Below are 22,347 nucleotides of genomic sequence, written 5' to 3'. Positions count from 1 at the left end.
TGACTTATAATGTTTAAACATTAGACAGCTACACTAAGCCCAAAAACAAGCCCAACAAATACGCAACTCGTAATATACCAATATTTACAAACGACTTACCAAGCCCAACATCGCTTACTAAGTGGACATGACAATGTTGAAGGCCGCCAAAATGCTGAAATGGGACGCTCCACCCTTTTTTATCCCATACAATGATGGAAGCTAACAGGGATGCTAATGCTTCTGAGTGATGCATGTGTGGCCGTGCCCTTAAACTTCGCCATACTATTGTGCACACACTTGTGCACAATGTTAACAGATCTACAACTTCAAAACATGTCCACATTGTGCACTTGAACTACTTTGGTCCACATCCGACACCATCGTACGACGACGAAGTATGACTCAACTCTCTAGTGCGCAGCGACTTAACTCGAACAAAAGCAAATTGGAAAGGTGTGTGCCCGGGCACGCAGCAGCAGGCAGCACCTGGGCCAGAAACACTGTCAACCTCCGTAAGTGAAAACATCCCATAACAAATGGGTATTTGGAGTGCATGCTGAAAATTGTCAGTAGGCCTATACTTGCTTAATGGCAAAAAAATACATGGCACGATAAAAACGTGTTGCATAAAGTATGAGGAATGTGAAGAGAAGCAGAAGTGCATTAAGGTGAATGCTGACTACAGGTTTGCAGATAACAATTCGCTGGAGAGACATTTTTAAAAAGATATCAATGACAGTATTTATTCTCAGAAAATGCTGTAGCATATCATAATTTGGGTGTACGTTTTTTGGGCAGGGGGAATTAGCTCTAATGCATGCAGACACAGCTGAATAAAACAGAAAGAGATAACGAAGATCCGTGCAGATTTTAATTAGGCATGCCATGGCTATTTTAAGGCCATGAGTAGATGCACAGAAAATGATATCATAATATTATCCATTCCCAAAGATGACATTAACCACTTGAGCCATATTTTATACTTTTATATTTGAAAAACTGATTGGCCGGAATGTGATGATGTATGATGCTAAGAGCGCCCCTCACTTCACCCAAAATAGCACTGCCAGCGTTAAACTGGCAAAAGTGTTCACTGTGAAAAGGGTGGTCATAACACCCCACCTGAGCCCTGCCCTGCCACGAGTGCGTAATCGCCTTCGTGTTTGAGTAAGGACTTGCTGTGGTTGGCAAGTGCACTCTGGTGATACAACATGTCACCAGAACATGATTTACTATTCTGTGCCTATCGGGTTGCAACTCGAATCGGGGCCGAGTCGGCTAAGCGAACTTCGCAACGTTCGACATGGCAACTTGCACGCTTTAGCTCGCTCTGTGGTGTCTCTCGTGGCACAAGTTCACTTGAGACGGCGCCCCTCCGTCGCGGTCTAAAACGGTACTTTATCCCCTACTACTAGTAGTAGGGGGGCGTGCCCATTTACTCCAAAGCGAAGGCGATTCCACACTCGCTTCCCTGCCTCTTCTAGAACCTCAGCTGCAGAGTGTTGACTGCATCCAATCAAGGATGATCAAGGACATTGGACAATGACTGGCTCACAACATCGCCAACAGCTGCCAGCCAATCAATTCAAAATAGACTTCCACTTTTCTTCAAAGAGTTCAGACCAGAGAGGGGAGCTGCATGGGGAACAAGACAGAGAGTCGAATAATGGCATGGCTTCCCAGGCTGTGTAATTGAAAAGGCTTCCAGACAGTTAGCTAAATTAATTATCTGTTATCTGGCTAACTGGCTTGAATCCCCATACATTTAATAGACTATACATCTTAAAATGTAAATTGAAAAACCTTCTTAAGTCTTACTGGAGTGAGAGAATGTATCGTTCCTTTTACATTTGGGCTACATGTGATATGCATAATATTGTGAACAATCGCCAATGATGTATGTACGTATGTGCTATGCGAGCTAAGCTTTCATAGCATTGCCTGTGAAGCATGGCCTGAGTCTTACTACAGTTGGAGAATTGCATTGCTTCATCATTTTGCAATTAAAAACTAAAAATTAAACCTCACCAATGATGTTAATGAGCTTTGTGAGCCAATGTTGCAACAATGAAGCATAGGCTAAGCTGTGTGTTGTGCTGTATATGAGCTGTGCTGTGATTGGCCTACCTTTGTGGGGATAGTTCATAGAGTATTAAAAGGATGGAGACTGAACCGGAGCGATAGCCCCGCCCCACCGCTATTCATTTCAGTGGAAGTTGCTCGGTGGCGTTTTGAAGCACCCGGAAGAACCGTCTAATTTGAAATGCGGAAGTGCAAACGAGCGCTCAATGTTAAAGCCCAGATGCACGAGGTTTCCTTGTCTTAACTCCACGGGTCCACCTGCAGTCCCCACTCTTACCACTAGGGCCGAGCGCCTCAAACTTAGAGAGCTTCACTGGGGGGCTTGGGACAGATACAGACAAATCCTGTTCTTGAAGGCCGGTGCAACACTGTAAAAAGTAAAGTGAGACAGATTGAAAGCAATTATGCTATAAGATATTTTTGTCCAGTTCTAACAAAGAAGAATACGTTTTTTTTCTTCATGAATTATTTCTCTCTCCATGTCTGGCCTCCATTCATCCTAAATGGTAAATGGTGTATTTATATAGCGCCTTTATACAAGGCACTTTACATAGATTGTGCATTACATTCACCGATTCATACACCGATTGCGGCGGAAGCCATGCAAGGTACCAACCAGCACATCAGGAGCAATTTGGGGTTCAGTGACTTGCCCAAAGACACTTCGACATGTAGACAGGAGGAGCTGGGATTCGAACCGCCGACCCATGGATCATTGGACGACCTGCTCTACCTCCTGAGCCATTGCAACAATTGTTTGTAAGTAATTCTCAGGTCTGTAATGCTCAGTAAATAAATTGCTCAGATTACGTATTATATTGTTTTCTTCATCCTTTCTTGTGGTAATGTTCCTGTGCCACTTCAAACTGCCTCAGCCCTCATTCCTCTCTCATCACTCCTATCTTTTCGGCGGATTTTCTTTCCTTTCACATCGTTACTATTCTCCCTCTATTTCAAGTACTACTTGCTTCTCTATTACCTTCTCTCCTATCTAGTCACACACACACACACACACACACACACACACACACACACACACACACACACACACACACACACACACACACACACACACACACACACACACACACACACACACACTCTTCCACCTCTCTTCTCCCTGGCTGTGGGGTGATGTATGGTCCCTGTCAGTGCTGGAATCAATGGGATGCCGGTTGTTTTAATTTAGCCTGGGAGCCCAGCGGATCCAGATCCTCAGCGTCATGGAAGAGCGATGGCGCTGGCCTTTCTCTCCTCTGTTTTTAGTCCCCTCCCATGTCCCCATCTCGTCCCCTGCATTGATCAACACTTGGATAGGCCCTGTGGAGGCCTCGGCCATCTCCAAAGCTCTGGTGAACAGCGGCCCTGTAGTCTCTTGTCTCTTTAACGTAGTCTGGATTAGAATCAGCGACGGTCTACGGCTTGCCTCATAAAGCTGGAGTGGTGCCTCAACCCGTAATGACCATTCAACATGTTTTACATGCTGTTAGCTGCATCTGCGCTGCTATGCTAAATGTAGCCACTTTCGTCATGCACACATAGAAAGCTAATAGTCCCTGAAAAAGGTGAACAGATGGATTGTCTGCTGCAGAGCTTAGCAGGTGACGAAGCCTGGGATGCACGCTGCTTGCTGGGCCATGCCTGTGCTAACTAGATCTGTGCTGAAGCTTGGGACATGTGGGAGCAAGCTCTATGTCCCCTCGTCCTTTAAAGGCCTCTACAAACCAAGCCAATGTCGGGCCATTCATCAATATGCAGCTGTGGCCGAAAATGGGTTGTATAGTGTATACGGTGTGTACTCGGGTGTAGTGAGGCGTCTGCGTCAATTATTGCTCAACTGACCCCTCCAGCACAATTGCCGTCACCTGTCAATGACAGCAGGCGGTGGAATCAACAAAACACAAGATTGTCTGGATTGGCACAGGTGGGTTTAGTATAGAGTAGACTACCTAAACCCGAGAAATCTCCACATTTCCAAAGCACCAACTTTCTCGTTGGCTGTGTAGCCTTGAACAGAACACGTGTGTCTGTCTGTGTGGTTGCAGATGAAATGCACTTAACATACGTAACAGACAGACATAGATAAGGACAGTGGCTGCACCACTCCAATGGCATATAGCCTATATTCACTATCCCTATAGCACATAGTAGACCACAAACCGGTTTCAGAGTGGCACGTAAAGTCTGCATCTCTTTTGTTTTTGAGGGGCGCTAGCCCCTCCTATATACAGGTTTAATGTTTGTGTTTAGTTCAATGTTTGTTTTAACCAATTTATGCTTGACGTCGAAATAAAAACAACGTTCGCTCTGAAAGAATATATATTCAAAGATTTGTGCCGCATTTTTACGATTTTTCAAAAATAGCAGACCTACAAGCTCGTAGCGCACCACTCGGTGGCGCTATGAGCTTGTAGATCTGCTATTTTTCAATAGCTAAAGTATAACATAATGCTTAGTTAAAACACCAAAAGGGGTTTTAAAAACGCCATTGACAATGACGTTTGTGTCCCTAACACAAACATTAAATGCCATTAACAATAAAGATAATTTCATGTTTGTTTTGACACTGTTTTACATCATCATTACATGCATCTAATCATAGCAACATGAGTTAGACTTTAATATATTAGTGTTACATTAATAGACGTTACACGTAAAACATACCTGTATCTATTAAGTTTGAGTCGTTGTATTGTCAGGAAAAAATATATACCATAATGTGCCCTTATTGGCTATTGATGATGATATCTTGGGTGAGTAAAAGGTACTGTGATCGGTGCGATCGAGTCGGTTGGGTACCGGTATGTATGTCAGGGTAAAAATAGTGGTCTCTTATTGGCTCCTCGATGTTGTAAGATGATAAGAGCGTCCCTCACTTCACACAGGTGTGATTTTTGTTGCTCAATGCTTCAGACAGGCAGCCTTCCAGTTGTCTTTACACGGCAGGTCTTGCAAACTATACTGCCACCTCATGGCATGGAGTTACTTTGACTCTAGCCTGAGCTAACGTGTTAGGTTTCTGGTCTAGAGGGGCGGGTCGCGGCTCAGATTTGCGCACGCCCTGATTGGATCTCATCGATCTGTCCGTCACCCCCGGCCCCTCCTCTCCCCCCTAGTGCAGCGCTACGTCACATCATTTGGAGCGACGCCCACCCGGAAGGGTTGACTCCCACTTTTAGACCAGAGCGGCCAATCCTCCAGGCTTTCAATTTTTGCACCAACAAAAATGAAAGCCTGGTACCGAGGCTACTTTGACTCTAACCCCAACCCTAACCATGATAGGACAGATGGAACACAGGCCCCTTGGAACATAGGGATGATCCTCCCGCACATGCTGAACACCTCAGGTCTTTTGCAAGACCTCTCAGAGCATACTTTTATCGTGACACAGTCTCTTTAAACAAGGCCTGGTGTCAGCATGCAAGACAATATTGACAGACTTGTGAACACTAATCAGCACAGAGAGGTAAAGGGTTTGACAGGCTTCATCGGAGACATGATCAGGGGCTCATCAGCCAAATTTCTCCTGACAGATACTCCTCTCACTGTGCTTCATATTATTTGCCTCCCCTTCATCACCACCCCCCATCGCAACCACCCGCAATTAATATGAATCATCTATCTCCATATTCCCCCAATGACGGGCTTGAACGAAACCAGTCATGCGCGGAGCTAGCATGGCACAGGCAATTAAAGTCACAGCTTCGAAACAATGGGTAGAAGACTGGCTAGCAGAGAAATAAAATAACTGCACATGGTGGAGAAAAAAGAGGAAGCAATTAGTGAGGTGGGTACCGTGGGGTCCACCACAATGGCTTTTATGTTGAGAAGAGACTTCTCAACATAAAAGCCACATTTTGGCTACTGTACACTACATACATTGACAACTGGCCTTGTAAAAGATGCATGTTGGAGTAAAGGTTTGAAACCTTGGATTTGGTTGTTGAAGTCACGCAGATTGGAGTTGTGAGGAAAAATGTGTCTCAATGGTGAAAATGATATGGGGTACGGTAAAATGTCTCCTAATCAACAATAAACATCTTGCATCGTTAGAAGTGTACTACCCTCCTTCTTACTGAGTAATGCATTAATTCAACTAAATTGTATCAAAGTGCCAAATCACAACAAATTACAGAGCAGAGACCCGCCACTGTCCCACCCTGAGCTTTAGGGTGGGCGGCCATCTGCCTCAACCGTGTCGGGGGAATCCTCTGTTTCTCCAAAGCGGTTTTATAGTGTGCATTATAACATTCACTCATTCTGCACCAACAGTCGTGTCTTGCCCAAGGATATACTTTCGATAAAGCTACGAGGAACCAGGGATCAATCCAGGAACCCTCTATTTTCAAGGCTGCAACTCTGAGCCAGTGTAATCAATGCCACCTGGGATCATCGGGGATAGACATGACAATCTATGTCATGTCAGAAAGAAAATGGTTGTGAAAAAGGTGGCAGGTGTCTTCAGGTGGAAAGTAAGTAACATGGAGGCGCAGGAGAGGAGTAAAGTGCGAGGGTATGCAGGAAGGAAGGAAGGAAGGGAAGGAGAGGAGTAAAGTGCGAGGGTATGCAGGAAGGAAGGAAGGGAAGGTTAAGTTGTGGTTGCATTGGGGAGAACCTGTGCGTCTCTGTGGACTGCAGCACACTCCATTAAACATAATGGTGCTGTGAATGTGCCTGGGGGAACCAGGCAGAGGTACTGTTAACTGTTATTTCAAGCTGTCAGCTTGGATCTGTGTCATGCGGTGCCTTGTAGGCCTCCCCTGTTATGACACGACGGATTAAAGGGGAAAAAATTGATATGAGGTCAGAGGACAGAGATATGTTTGGTTTTTCATTAGTTAATGTGCATGCCTCATTCCACTTGTCTGTGGTGACTCATGAGAGAAAGAAAAGAGGAAACAATAGCGGTTAAAAGCTTTAGACTGCAAAACAACAATTGAGGGGAAGAAATTAAAGATTTCTGTATACAGAAGAACAATGTGCAGAACAGAGTGCAACCAGTATTGGCAATACTGGTTACACACTAAAGTTTTCCCATTTCAATGCAGTTTACTGATCTCTTTTGTTGAGCAAGCAGTAACTGAAAGATAAACACACACACACACACACACACACACACACACACACACACACACACACACACACACACACACACACACACACACACACACACACACACACACACACACACACACACACACACACACACACACACACACACACACACACACACACACACACACAGAAGAAGAAGAGTTACCAATCAGCCAAAAAGCAGAAATCTTTCTTGACCTTTGAAATGTAATGTTTTCAAACGGTAGCCAACAAATTCTGAGTAATATGTGCTATTCTTTTACAAAGTAATATGGTATAATGTTACTGTTTTAGCAGCAGAGTAATACCTTCTTTACTCGTTACTGGGTAAAGTAATAATATTACAGTAATATACCAGTAAGAGAAGCGATAAAGGGCGAGGTCGCGTGCACGCATCCGCCAGGGTGAAGGCAGACGGCAGACTGCTGGGCGAGCGCTGGCGCTTTGGCATGGGGGGGTCAGATCAACATATGGAATGAATTATGTACTGGCCATATATGGAGCGTGTCTTGACTAGTGTACAGGGTTTGCCCATAGGGCAGGGTGCTGGGCATGATGCTAGTATGTGGCAGGGATTTACCCTCAGTCCAACCCTTGATGCTGAGTGCCAAGCAGGGAGGTATGACCCGACCGGCAGGCAGGCAGACAGACACTCTAGGAATGTAAGAACAGTATACTGTACAGTCAACTGGTTGACCTATAACGTAATCCTGAAACCACTCACAAACTTTCTGTTTGGATTTCAAAAAGCAGACGAGACGAAAAGACCAAAGTAATACTGAGGTTTGGGTAAAGGAGTTTGCGCCTAACCTTTTCTTCTCTTGTTGTTCCCATGGCGACCGCGCAGACACACACACACACACACACACACACACACACACACACACACACACACACACACACACACACACACACACACACACACACACACACACACACACACACACACACACACACACGAGAAGAAAGTTCAGCAGAAGTTGAGAGAGGGTAAAGATGTGATGGGGGGGGGGGGGGGGGGGCACTTGACATTTCCAGTAGGCTACAGTTCCTGCAACACGCAGAAATGTCATCATATTCAGCCAGACACATCTATCACAGTCAAGGAAACATTTTATTTAAAGGCGGATTATCACTTTATTACCTGACCACCAACAATCCCCCCCCACGCACACCCCCTCCCAGCTTGCATACGTCAACAGAACCACCACATACATGCTCTCAGGCACGAACACCATCTTGAGATTTCACGAGTCACGACACGTACCCAACACTTTATTGCTGTATTGGTGGGTGGAACAGGGATGCAAGATGTGCCAGTGTTGTTAGTGTTTTGCTAAGTGGAGGGTCTAAGAGAGTTCAGTCATGAAAACATCAAAATCCCATCTGAGAGTCACACGACGAGACACAGACAAGGACAAATGAACGAGAGAGATGGAAAAGTGGCTCAGTGGCTGGTGTGTTAATGGTAAGGACACCGTACACGCGCACACGCACACGCACACAGATACAGACACACACACGCGTGTGCGGACGTAATGCTATACACTTGTGAGGACCATCCATCTACTCGACTACCGTAACTGTGTCTTTGCACTGCAGGTCACCCTAAAGAAATCGATCAGACAGCTGACGTTGATTCAGAACGTTGCTGCTCGAGTCCTTTCGAATGACACGAAAGTGAATCGTATATCACTCCAGCTCTCGGATGTTTACACATGCTCCCTGTCTGTCAGAGAAAATACTACTGCAGCTGGTCTAACCCATTCAGCCTTCTAAATCCTGACACAGAAAGAATTCTAAACAAAATATAATACAGGTATGTTGCTATAGAAACAGCTAATGTTACACAAGGGGTTTGCGGATGGAAAGGTATACGAATTACCTTCCATGAACCATCCAGACTTCCTACGTCATCTGGGACACGTCTGCTTTCTATCCCCAGAGTCACAGAGTAAACAAACATGCAGCATTCAGTTTCGTATGCACTATACAGTATAGTGTATCTGGAACAAACTCACTGAAAGCTACAAGTTCAGTTATTTAGAATCAAAGTTTGAGACATTCCTGTTAGCTGCTGTGGATGCCAAAAAAACGGCCAACCCTAGCACGCGGGCTACACGCACACACGCACGCACGCACACACACACACACGCATGCACGCACACACGCACATACTGCACGCACACTTCTGTGTATACGTCCAAGTACTCTGTTTGGGAGAGACAAAAGTGCTTGCACTGCCACAATTATTGCGCAGGAAATGATGTGACTGTCGCTTGTCCCAAAGGCATGGATGTGTTTGTCTGCAGTGTGGAACCACCCAGAGCACTGCTAATGGTGGTGGAGAGAGAGAGAGAGAGAGAGAGAGAGAGAGAGAGAGAGAGAGAGAGAGAGAGAGAGAGAGAGAAGAGAGAGGATAGGAGGATGACGACATTTTCAGGCCCCAGGGTGAGCCACACAGGGAAGATTAAAAAAAACTCCCATAAGCCTTAGAGGCGTGGGGTGAAAAGTGAGGGAAGATTTAGAGTTGATGGAGAGATGAGACACTGCTCTGTATTAATGGAGATCTGCACCCAGCCAGGGAAAAAGACAAATGTGAGGTGGAATTGCAATAAAGCCACCTAACCTGAAGCAGCAGAAAGACATTCCAGTTTCTAATTTAATACTTTGCGTTAATTGATAAGCGTGGGCAGCAGCAATCTAACACCACAGAGAGATCCCTAATATTATGTGGAGGATATGCTCAGGGGAGCCGGAAATGTCTCCATGCTATACTTCTACTTTCAATAATATCCCTCTAAGCTCCATGTAAAACCATTTAACAAAACGTGCACTACTTCTTTTTTTCTTTTGTCAAATACTCCGACAGAGGGATGTCATTATGCAAATATCTCATATAGCTCCACAGGAGGGCCTGGTTCTTTGTTATTTTCTTCCCCTCACATGTCCTGAAGGCCTGCAAAATGTCAGGAACAAAATACTCCTCCTGAGGTAAATAATGGTCCAGCATTGACGGTCTAAGAAGGCAGTGGTTCTCAACATTTTCAGGCTGGGGACCCTGGGGAGTGGGGGCCCCTCCACCCATGACAAGCACTAGGAATTGCATTTGATTTTGTTCGACTTGCACTCGGTTCCATATATATATGTATACGTATGTCTTACGTCATCATTTAGAGCTAGTCATACGTATACTATATACATAATCAGTAAAATAAAATAGCAAATTGTGCCTGATTTGCTGGGACCAGAGTACATGGTGTGTATATGTATGACTAGCTCTCAATGATGACGTAAGAAATATGGTCATTTATGTAATCTGGTCACAGCAAACCAGGCACAAATCCGCTGTTTTATTTGCATACGCATCAAGTGGCGGGTTGGCTGGCACGTTTTTTTGGCGCAAAGTAAAGTAAAGTATACCGCTAATCAACTTAGTATTATTAGTATTATTATATAAGTATTATTACAGAAATTGAAGTTAGAGACACATATTACTCTGATCATGATTTAGTATTAATATCACTATAGTCCAAGATGAAATACATTTAAAACAATTGACAATTTACAATAAATAATAAAATAATTATACTGTATACCATATTTTAATTCAGTTTATATACCTTTTTTTCATCACATATCCATGATTTATTTTTCTTTGAAAAACTAAAAAGGGATCTAGAATATTTCTAAATTGATAAAAGTGTATTTCTTATATAGATAGAAACTTGAACCATACTTAATAATACTAGGTGTTTACATGCATAAAGTAGATAGGTAGCAAATAGTTACACCTAATAATTAGACATTTCAAACGTTCCTTCACAGAGATACTGAGATTCCACAGTTTACAGCGGTCGAAAATACTTGCGCGCTCTGCTTGCGCACTAGTTGGCCATTTATGGCCTACTAGTGTGCAACAAGCAAGTATGCACTCGACAGAGTGCAGTTCTAGTTTTGTTCTGTTTTTGTGAGGTAATAAAAAGGTGCCTCAAAATCACCCACATGTTGAGAACACGCTCTCGTCTTCCCAGCACCATGCCTGGGCGCCTCAAGAAGAAAACACCTAAACAACCAATCAGAATCGAGTGAAAGGTGGCACGGCTAAAAAGATCAACACACATGGCAGATATAGAGGAGAAGCCAATTATACAACGGTGAAGACTGAAAAAACACACGCACACCAACGAGAGTATAATTGCAAGGTTTTGATTTCTGGCACTCACGTTATCGATTTCAGTTTCATGTGACTTGTACGAATAATGCAGATGACATGACGGTCGAATGCAGTTTCTCGACCCTGGGAATTAACGGTTGTATTTCTAATCACGGCTCGTTTTCTAAGCTTCCAGCCAGGCATTGTATTTGGCCCATCTAGCTTAGCGGTATAATGGACCAGTGCAATTTCAGGCTTACCTTTGCTCACAGCATCATTGACACCCACACTCTCAGACATTTGCCCCTCTCTCCCATTGGTGTCTGTGTGGCTCCTTCTTGTCCAGCACACTGCATCGTTGTTGCTTTAGTTAGCAGGTCTACATCTAAGATGGACACAAACACGTACATGGTACAACAAAGCTTTAGTCAGCAGGTCTACATCTAAGATGGACACAAACACGTACATGGTACAACAAAGCTTTAGTCAGCAGGTCTACATCTAAGATGGACACAAACAAGTACATGGTACAACAAAGCTTTAGTTAGCAGGTCTACATCTAAGATGGACACAAACACGTACATGGTACATCTAAGATGGACACAAACACGTACATGGTACAACAAAGCTTGAGTCAGCAGGTCTACATCTAAGATGGACACAAACACGTACATGGTACAACAAAGCTTGAGTCAGCAGGTCTACATCTAAGATGGACACAAACACGTACATGGTACAACAAAGCTTTAGTTAGCAGGTCTACATCTAAGATGGACACAAACAAGTACATGGTACAACAAAGCTTTAGTTAGCAGGTCTACATCTAAGATGGACACAAACACGTACATGGTACAACAAAGCTTTAGTCAGCAGGTCTACATCTAAGATGGACACAAACAAGTACATGGTACAACAAAGCTTTAGTCAGCAGGTCTACATCTAAGATGGACACAAACAAGTACATGGTACAACTAAGATGGACACAAACACGTACATGGTACAACAAAGCTTTAGTTAGCAGGTCTACATCTAAGATGGACACAAACACGTACATGGTACAACTAAGATGGACACAAACACGTACATGGTACAACAAAGCTTTAGTTAGCAGGTCTACATCTAAGATGGACACAAACACGTACATGGTACAACTAAGATGGACACAAACACGTACATGGTACAACAAAGCTTTAGTTAGCAGGTCTACATCTAAGATGGACACAAACAAGTACATGGTACAACAAAGCTTTAGTTAGCAGGTCTACATCTAAGATGGACACAAACACGTACATGGTACAACAAAGCTTGAGTCAGCAGGTCTACATCTAAGATGGACACAAACACGTACATGGCACAACAAAGCTTTAGTTAGCAGGTCTACATCTAAGATGGACACAAACACGTACATGGCACAACAAACAGGAGGAACAGGACATGAAATGTTCATTCGTCATCCACCCCTCCCACTCCAAACAGTCCTGATTCCCAAACAATGGGTCAGGGCTCATTTTTGGTTCATGGACCTCACAAGTCAATTTGATTACAATTTTCATGTAAAAAGTTTACAAAATTAATCCAAATTAATAAATAAATAAATGTGAAATTCCGTAATTAAAAGAAAATGTAAAGGGAAATCAAGAAATAGTCAAAATAGTAGCTACAAGCTCATCGCGACCCGTTGTGCGCACTTTGGCAGGCACTGTATATATAATGCATACGTCATCTCATTTGGTGTGATAATAATAATTATTATAATCACCCCTGCAGCCGTCATACAGTCACATCTGGAGTGTTAATTTAACCCTGAACATCTCTGACTGGAGAGGTCAGAGTGAAATTATATAACCTTCCAGATATTGATGAAAACAAATGAGCTTTATGTGCTTTTCATACACAAACTCACATATCTCCTAGGCATGTGTTAAGTGTGAGTATATACTGTACATAGACAGACACGCACGCACACACACACACGCGTGTGCACAGTCATTATTCCAGCTTGCGGGCTTCACGTGTAAAGAACCCACTAGGAAGTCTGAGTTTCACGTTAATTGCTAACTTGGTCGAACTCAGGGCCATGCTTGTATAATCACCACTATAGCCTGGAGCTGTGCTCTTGTGGAATAATTTAACTTAAAAAAAATCAATACCACAACGTAGAATACTAGTACATACTCTACTTTTACTCTACTGTTATAAGTAAAAGTATGGTTTTCAAAATGTACTGGTACAAAAGTATTGGCATCACGCTCCCAGGGGGCCGGCCCGGTTCCGGCAAGCCTTCCCGCTTCCGAAACGGTCGAGAAATGACAGAGTTACCGTGTTGCAGCTTTCCGTGCTCGAACACAGAGACAGACACACGTCCACGTATGCATAGTATGTATGTATAGGGACACACATAGCTGCGTAATGGAGCGGAAGCACCGCTCAAAAATGTCAAAAGCGGGCGCGTGTGAGAGAGACAGACCAGGAAGAAACAACAATGTCAAAGAGGACAGCTGACAAGACACAAGAGAGAGACAAGCAATTCTAACCATATCAAATAGACAGACAGACAGACAGACAGACAGACAGACAGACAACATTGAGCAATATAGGGGGTGAGCCTATTGATTCCACCTCATGCGTTTTAATAATGGCCAAGGCACCTTTTAATTTCAGGCGGAACGACGGGGCAATCACGTTATTAGCCTCCCTATAATCCATTTCAGGCCCTCCAGACCCTGGCCATGTCCAAATTAAATCTGAATTTTCTATGCAGCATGGATGTGCACTAGTCATGGCAGAACATGGCATGACCCCACACACACACACACACACACACACACACACACCTCAAATCTGGGAGTGGGGATTGAAGGCAAGGGTCTTCAATATGTCCATACACGGACAAATGTGTCCGTGGCAAAGGATTGATTTTCTTTTTGTCAGGTGAAAACTAGCCTCGGAAACACCGACGTTTTTATTTCCAGGGAGGAAAAAAAAGGTCTGGGGGTGAGTCCAATTCAATTCGGCATAGAGTAGCACAAACGTCGATCACTCTCTGCTGATTTCTGATCGTCTGCACGATCTGAAACAACGCAGCGCAGCCAATGCAAAGCCACAACAAAACCCATTGAACTCACAGAACGTCGGAAATGTCTGCGAGGTGCGAGGTTGTCACACAAACATACACTCAATAATCATACTAATTTGGGGAGGGGGGGGGGGGGAAAGAACACAACGGAGACATCGCTTCTTTCACATAGTGATACAAATATCACTATTTTAAACACCATTAGTGTTCTTATTTTGATCGGAAGACCCAATTACTGAATGTCAGTGTCCAGGTTTTCTTCAGAATATGTATGATTACTCATTTACTACTATATGACACATTAGGAGACCAACTAGTAGTGGTTCACAAATGTTATATTTGCAAGGACCCCCTTAACTCTGAGTGTACAGGTGGAACCAAATGGACCCATAAGGGTCCATTTTATTTACAGACCTGTAATGGCCATTCATGTGGTAGTCCGTGTCAAAAATTGAATTTTGACAAAAATGTCCACCACAAGCCAGCATGGCGATGACCCCTGATTGAAGGGTGTGGACGTGTGTGTGTGTGTGTGCGTGGGCTCAGGAACAGGGGAAGGGCGGGAGAGTCAGTCTACTTCATTAAAGTGACACACATGGCTGATTTTCACCCATGTCGAGTTGATTCTCCGCCCTCCGCATCTAGAGCTCTTCACCCTCTCTGTCTCCATCTCCATATTTGCCTGTTTAATTTCACTTTTTCTTCTGTCTACTGTTGCTTCCAGCGTAGCTGTCACCTCTCCGTGCCCTGCTTGTGCCTATAGCTAGCAAAGCCCTAAACACCATTATATACACACACACACACCACAAACTACAGTAGCGTAATCAGTTCCGTTTGATCGGTGTTGGATTGTAAACACCACCCCAAACCATACAGTACACCCACCACTGCAATTTGCTTTCCTCTACATCCAGTTAGGCCCAGGGGGTGTCTTAGAACATTCAACCGTGGCGTGGATAGCTCCCCGGCCCTGCCCTGCGGCTCTGTCTGAAGCTCTCTGCAGCCACAAATGCAAGACTCGTCCATTAAAGGGATTGTGACATTTAAAAAAAGGTTTTGGAATTGTTCTTATTTGTTTTAGGTTTTCTAATCTCAATTGCACCCAAAAAACATGAACTTTTAACATTCAGTAGATTTTCTGTGATCTGGGGTTTTCTGGCTCAAACAGGTGCTCTGATTTGCCGGCAGTAAGTGACATCACTTACTGCAAATCCCATATATGTCAATGGGATTTGCCAGCAGATGTCACTGTTTCACTGTGTTGCCTGTTTTCATTGTAGCTCAAAAGTAGCTCCAAACCCCAAAGAAAACTTCAGACCACAGAAAATCCACTGAATGTTCAAAGTTCAGGTTTTTTGGGTGTAATTGAGGTCATAAAACCTAAAAGAAAAAAGAAAAATAAAAATAAATGAAAAAGAATGTAAAACCTTTAAGAGATTGAGGTGCTCTTCTCGCCCTGCCTACAAAAACAACAGCCCCACAAAGCACCACCCACGCAGATGAGGGTAAAATAGGGAGAGAAAGAAGAGTTAACCAAAGCGGCAGATTGGACAGACAGACGGACGAACTAGACTAAGATGTTAGGAAGGGACTAGTGGACAAGAGACCCAGAATGAGTCATTTTACACTTGGTTGCAAATAGCCAATCTACAAGCCCACGTGTGGCACTGCGACGTGTTGCGAGCTTGTAGATCGGCTATTTTCAGCAAGTGTAAAATCCGTCATTATGACATCAAGTTCCGCCAAAATACATTTTGTTTGACTAAATCAACTGTAGATTTAGTCGCCTAAAATTGCATTGACATTTAGTCGACAAAAACTTTACTAGACTAACACCAAGACATTCCGGGTGACTAAAATGTGACTAAAACTAAATGAAAACTATTCAAAAGACTAAAACTAAGACTAAAACTAAAATCAAATTTTGCTGCCAAAAGAAAAACTGATACGGTCATACTGTAGACGTTCTGGATATGACATGTTGATCTGTAATTTGCTGTAGCGTAGAAGTCACATTCTAGTTGTTAGTGTGCTGAAGTAACATATCACATGACGTGGTTAAGCTACTACAAACACTAACAGCCATTAAGAAATGTGAATCCCTCAAAGAGCACCTATACGGACGGCTGCAATTCGAAACGGGCCCCTGTAAAAATAAAGTCAACCCTGTTTTCTCCCATATACTGTTTTTACATGATGATTTCCTGTTTTTCATACAAGTGTTTGTGATTTGATTAAATGTACTGATGAATTGAAAATGGAGGACCCTGATGTAAACAAGTCTTAGTGCTTTTCATGGTTTCGTCCTCATAGCAGTTTTTGTATTGACTTGTGCTTTCGTTATTGTAAATAAAATGTCCAATCAATCAATCAATTAAAAGAAGAGAACTTGATTAGTAATTACAACTATAAAAAAATTCGACTTCCCCTGCATGCTCTTTCATTTGTTTACATCTGCAGATGTTGTAATGTTTTCCTAAAGAAGGTTGTGAACTCAAGCAAGTATGGTACGCTGCTCACTGCATCTCATAGCCTGGAGGGACAGTTAGGTTAACTGAGGACATAGCGTATTGCATCCCATATAGCCCAGAGGGACAACTTCTCTGCAATTTGCTACTCTGTTGCTAGGCCAACCGGTTGACCAATGCTGTAACATAGCACTGATCAATGCTGTAATGCAGTGACTAAGTCAGCAGCACTAACAAAACAGCAAAACAGGAGCAATAATCTCTAGGAGGAATGAAGATGCTAGAAATAGCTTGCTTTGCATTTAAGGATAATTGGCTTTAGAGTTTAGACTGACAAGGAGGGAAATTGGTTCCACACGGACCACACATTCTGCATAGTGTATAAAATCATTGAGGATCATCAGAGAAATGACAGACGGAACAGAATCTTTCTTCGTTTAGCTATATATTTACAAGTAGAGACAAACTTCAAAAGGTTGCACTCGAACATTGATGTCTTTTTTGGTGAGTGCATGAATCAAATATCTAAACTGTGCATTAATCATAACATTGCTTGCTATATATTAATGTGATTGCGTTACTTGTGCACTTTTATTTTTTATATCGAGAACAGAAACAATCGAGCACAGAAACTATGCCTAAACCTAACCTTACCTCAACCTTAACCTACAGAAATATATAAAGTAAACCTAACCTCAAAATCTAGGGGAAGGGGCCCCCCTCCCCACAAACCCAATTGACGGACTTCTATTTAAACCAAACTTCATTAGGCCCCACTCTAAATAGCCAGCCCCCACCCCCCACCCCCTAGTCCCCCCAGTAACAATTTTCTGAAGCTGTCGCTGTTTGAGAGACCCCATGAACGTTCTATTCTAGTGCCACCTTTTAGTTTTAGTCTTGTTTAAAAATATCCCAGTGGACAAATATTTAGAAAGGGTGACATACAGCATAGTAACCAAGGTGACTGGAAGGAAACGTGAGGCGGAGACTGGGCTAAAGCATGCATTTTTCCAGATAGTCACAGGCAGCAATTCATCTGCCTCTCGGCGGATGGCAGATGATGGAAAGATGGATAAGAGGCTTGGGGACAAGAGGTCAGCCTGCACTGGGTATAGCCTTGACATTATAGGTACCGGAAAATAAGCTGTTGGCATGCTAAACAAATAAATCACCTGGCCCTGGGGGCCAGTATATATAATATGCCTCAAATGCACACAAATGCATGTGTGCGGGTGCGCACGTATGCCACACGCATGGTCTCATGCAAACACTCACACTAATGCATCCTCACGGACAGAGCAAATATGTTAAAAGAGGATTCTGAACAGACTTTCCAGATCAATCAGCTCATGTTAACATGCTCATGTGGGTCTTATCGATTCCAGATGTGCTTTGAAGCGATGCATAGCACACGTATGTATTTCTGTGTAGATGCACGCATTTGCCTCTGCTGCACCTGGCGAATCAAAACCAATTTTCCAACTCGTGATCGTTAGGATGGGAGAAGGAGAGGAGAGGAGAGGAGAGGAGAGGAGAGGAGAGGAGAGGAGAGGAGAGGAGAGGAGAGGAGAACGAGACAGTATAATCTATTCCTGTCTTTGCCGTGGGTTGGGCTGGGTTAGCATCGAGTGGCTCTTTGAGTGGGATCAAATAACAATTCCACTCCCTAAGGGCAAAGAAGAGGGTCCCTGAACGCATGTTGCTTTTATCTGCAGCTACCCTCCAAGGCAGAGCTTCAATACAGTCTGTCACAGACCGTGTACTCTGTACACACACACACACACACACACACACACACACAGAGAGACACAGACAGTCTGTGTGTGTGTGTGTGTGTGTGTGTGTGTGTGTGTGTGCCATTTGAGAACTTCACATGTCTCCTGCCATTGGCAGTTCAGAAGATTATTGTTAGTGCATTGTCAGAAACAGAACATGTCAGTGAGAAAGGGGGGCATTTGCCAAGGTGTTTACTGTATATGTTAATTCTATTCAGATTCCCTGCATAGATAGAGTTCCTCTGCTGGACACTTCTTTTCAGTAGCAAAGCAATAGAATTAGCCAGGCTAAATTCAGTGAATAAAACCTGCAGGGAAAACATGCATTTTCAGAAAGCCTTCAGGAAAAGATCAGGAAAGCACGAAGAGTTGGAATGGCACATCTGTAGGCCACAAGATTTCTTGTTCGCCACAAGATAAATGGATGTTTGTTCAGAAACTATTTGGGGATTATATAGACTGTGAGGACTGATACCAAAACCAAGACACAGGAGCCAGTTTTGAAGTTCAAGCCAATTGGCACATTTAGTATTCAGTACTTTAGTACACACAGGTAAATTGTAAAAAGAAATTCAACAGGTTTTTCAACAGCACTTTAGTCTTTTCTTTCACATCCGGAGGAGGACCAGGACGTCATCAGAGGTAAGTGGAACTTAGACTTCTTCATCAGTAATAAATCAAATCACAAATTAGGGAATTAACAACTGAGTCTTCTTCTGTAAGGATTAGTGCCAATATGGAGATCATAATAACTCTATATTCTGTCATTCTAGGGCATCTCATGGGACAGGTAAGTGGGGGTCTGGGGTTCCTTCCTCAGGCCTGAAGGTAGGTAGGTCTTACCTTAGCTTACAGTTCACTGGTGCAGAGCTACATTGTGTACCAACCACGCAATTTTAGGTGTCTATACGCCTAGAATTGCGTGGTTGGTACACAAAATGTGTGCAGGTTGGTAGCTCTGCTGGTGGGTGGAGGTTGTAAAGGGAAGAGACGATCCTCTCCAGGTTTCACTTGAATGCATCACGACCTCCGAGCCCAACGGTCTTTTCCATGCATCAGAACAGAGAAACATACAGTCAGTGGTCTGTTTCATTTCAGTGGTGCTCAAACATTTTCATGCCAAGGACCCCCAAAAATATATGTAATTGGCTGCCAACCCCCATCTGAACATGTTGTTCCAGGGACCCTCCCAGAAGCAAAGATTTGAGCTAAAAACTTTGAGAATATATACAAAGATTTGCACCACATTTTCATGATTTTTCAAAAACAGGAGATCTACAAGCTCGTAGTGCGGCACTCGGTGCTGCGCTATGTAGATCTGCTATTTTTCAATAGTTAAAGTATAAAACAATGGTTAAAACACCAAAAGAATGTGTCTAGAATGGGTTAACTATCAATAATATGTGAGAAGGAATGTGAGTCTGCTTACCAGGCGCCACACGGCACATGCCAACCTACCTCAGAGAGAGAGCTGACGGCGAGTGACTTTTATACTGTTTGGCATGGCGGTTGCGCAGGTGTTCTCATCAGTGGTGCAGGTAGATGGGGTAGTACTGCCCATTCAGTACGTGGCCCAGCCTGGTGCATTTCACTCCGCCAGTGTTGATTTCGTCGACTAATACCTTTTTTCACTGACAAAAAGTAAATGGTGACTAAAACGAAGACTAAATATATTGACAATTTCGTCAACAAATACAAATTAGACTAAAATGTTAGGAAGGGACTAGTGGACAAGTGATCCAGTATGAGTTATCTTACACTACACATAGCAGATCTACGAGCTTGTAGATCTGCTATTTTCAGCAAGTGTGAAATCAGTCCTATCAATCAGTCTAATCATACTTGGTTGCGTACAGGTGTCTTGCGCCAACAAATAGCAGATCTTCAAGCTCACAGCAGCGGAAATGATTGAAATGGCCTTCGTAGAATTGCTGTCCTAAAATGTTTGTCATCTGCACACGTATGGTAATACAAACACACGCACGCGCACGTGTGTGTGTGTAGAAAAGAGATGAAGAGTGATGGAGAGGCAATCAACATACTGTAGTATTTTCCCGATAGCTTTGCTTGAGGATGTGAGGTGTCTGTGGAGGGATGCAGTGGAACGACAGGCGGGGTAGGGGGAGTATATACCGTCTGTAAGCATAGATGAAGTTGACATGACATAATAATGCGCGCGCGCACACACACACACACACACACACACACACACACACACACACACACACACACACACACACACACACACACACACACACACACACACACACACACACACACACACACACACACACACACAGTTCACAAGAATACCAATCTACTGTAGGCCTACATGGTTGTATTTCACTATTTGCTGCAGTGGGTGTACAGCATTCTTTTCTATGTATTGTAGACTGACTATAACTGAGTGTCCACACCTCCACCCAAAACCCCACTCTCACCCTGTCGCCAGAGTCAGACAATTAAGGGGATATTGGTGTGCATGTAAACAGCCATTGTGTGCTTCAATATTTCTTCTACCCTTTATATGTTATATGGGTGATGCCCTTACAAGCACAAACCAGTGTCCAAATATTGTTAGACTGTTCTTTACAGATGTCACTGACACTTCCCCAAGCCAAATAATGACTTGCTAAGTCAAGAATCTCGCCGAGGCCCTTACCCCCAGCTCAAATGGATGTCACGAAGCCTTAGCCAGCAGGGATAACTCCCACCCGTTCAGAGGGAGACGCACAACCACACACACACCTTCCTGGAAAGGATGTCTGAAGTGGAGGCAGAGAGGTGGAAGGGGCTCATTTGGAGCACTCACTACCGGCCATTATTGGACAGGTGGCTGTTGGGAGCCTGGGTTGGTTGTCTCATTACCAGAGCCACCGGCAGACACCTCCGATGGGGCACGTCGTGACACCTCACCTCCCTGTCAGCCTATATCTCTCTGCATCCCATTCAGTGGAAACACTGCCTAAGGTTCGAAGCTGCCTGCCTGCGAGGCGCCATCAAAATGTTCTTTTCTTGGTTTTGCAGCTCTGTGTTTGCCTTGGGAAGGCTAAGTTGCTGTTTAACATGTAGCAAGTGTCTTCCCTCGCATTTCCAGCAGCTCTCACTGTGTGACTGGCGCTGTGGTGGATTGCATTAGCCTAACAATATGCACGTCTCCCACTAAATTATGCCAGTGTTTCAAAGAAGCGCTTGGCAGAGTTTGAGGCCTTTTTCGTGACAACTACATTTGAGATGCCATGACATTTGAAGAGTTCTTTGTGAGAAACACCTCACTTAAAGTCTGAAGTAATTCCGAATAGTCTTGTGTTATTTTGCACGTTCTGGGTGCTAGGGACTACAGGGCCAGAATATGGATGAGAGAAGCTTTTTATTTATTTTTTTCTGAGCATTTTTGCTTCAGTAGTCGTGTGTAGAGAGAGAGGGGAAACCAAAGTCAAACAGAAAGCATACATGGCATGCACTCGCATGTCAAGGAGCATGTGGACCGTGCACTAACTGGATGAACGGGGCACATACGTTAGTCCGACATACCAATAGTCAGGCATACGTGGCCGGTTAAGACTGACCCGTGGCTCAGACATTCATCGCCGGTTAAGACACATACGTGGCCGGTTAAGACTCTCACATTGGCTTCCGCGTGCGGTTAGCGTTAAGTTAGGGTTTGGGGTTAGGGTGTCGGACTGTTGGTACGTCGTACTTCTTGTGAAAAAA

This window comes from Protomyctophum parallelum (assembly GCF_964188405.1).
Source record: "Protomyctophum parallelum genome assembly, chromosome: 1".
In the NCBI taxonomy this organism is placed as follows: Eukaryota; Metazoa; Chordata; class Actinopteri; order Myctophiformes; family Myctophidae; genus Protomyctophum; species Protomyctophum parallelum.
The sequence above is the reverse complement of the archived record's forward strand: the minus strand, read 5'-3'. Positions refer to the sequence as shown.